We start from the raw sequence: 901 nt of genomic DNA on the forward strand, positions 1-901 counted from the left end.
CTTTTACTGTAAGTCAGCTAAAACATGACTCAAAAAGTCCATACTATTTCTTAAAGCCATACAGCCTCTCAACTGAGATCCAGACAAGAGGATAAATCTAATTTTTTAGACTGCGTGCATTAACAAGAAACAGACGTGCAGAGATCACCCACCGCTAATTAGCTTAACTCCAATGAACAGTAGTAAACGGGATTAACTCAGTTTAGTCATCAGATAAACTTTCGAACGGTGTAAACGCTCCTGTTTGCTTGAAGAAGACAACAAAATAAAATGTCTGTCCTTCTCGTACATAAACATTTTATTTTGTTCTTCCTGTTGTTCTTGTGCTGTTGCTGCGCTTTACTTCCTGTAAGTATTTGATTAAAATTTGCTAATCTGACTCTAAAAATAACATAACTGGGTAAATAAACAAATCACAACAAGCAAACAGGACCGTTTACACCGTGGAAAGTTTATCTGATGACTAAGCAGAGTGAATCCTGTTTACTTCACGAAAAAATTGTATCCTCATGTCTGGATCGGGGTCAAGAGGCTAATAACCAAAAGAAAAAAATAGTAGGAGTATCGCTTTATGTTGCTTTTGGCTACATGCAGACGTGCATGGCAAACTTTTTTGTTTTGTTTTTATGGGTGTTTTATTCAGTTGGATAATGCTGCCCATTTTACAATGTTAAATTGTATGCCTTTAACTGCCATTGTTTTTTGAAACTGTTGTGTTGTGAACTGCACAGGTGCTTTTACAGGTTTTGTGTATTTGTATTTGACACGGCCACTTCAGATATGTCAGCAATGTTGTTGTTACAATTGTAATGCACTGCACAATGACATGTTTACGAGATGGTAAATATGTTTTGAATATATTTGACCATAGGTCAATAACACTTGAAGTTACTATTGTTAT

Source organism: Morone saxatilis, unplaced genomic scaffold (assembly GCF_004916995.1).
Source record: "Morone saxatilis isolate NCDOM2014 unplaced genomic scaffold, NCSU_SB_2.0 Contig22, whole genome shotgun sequence".
Lineage (NCBI taxonomy): Eukaryota > Metazoa > Chordata > Actinopteri > Moronidae > Morone > Morone saxatilis.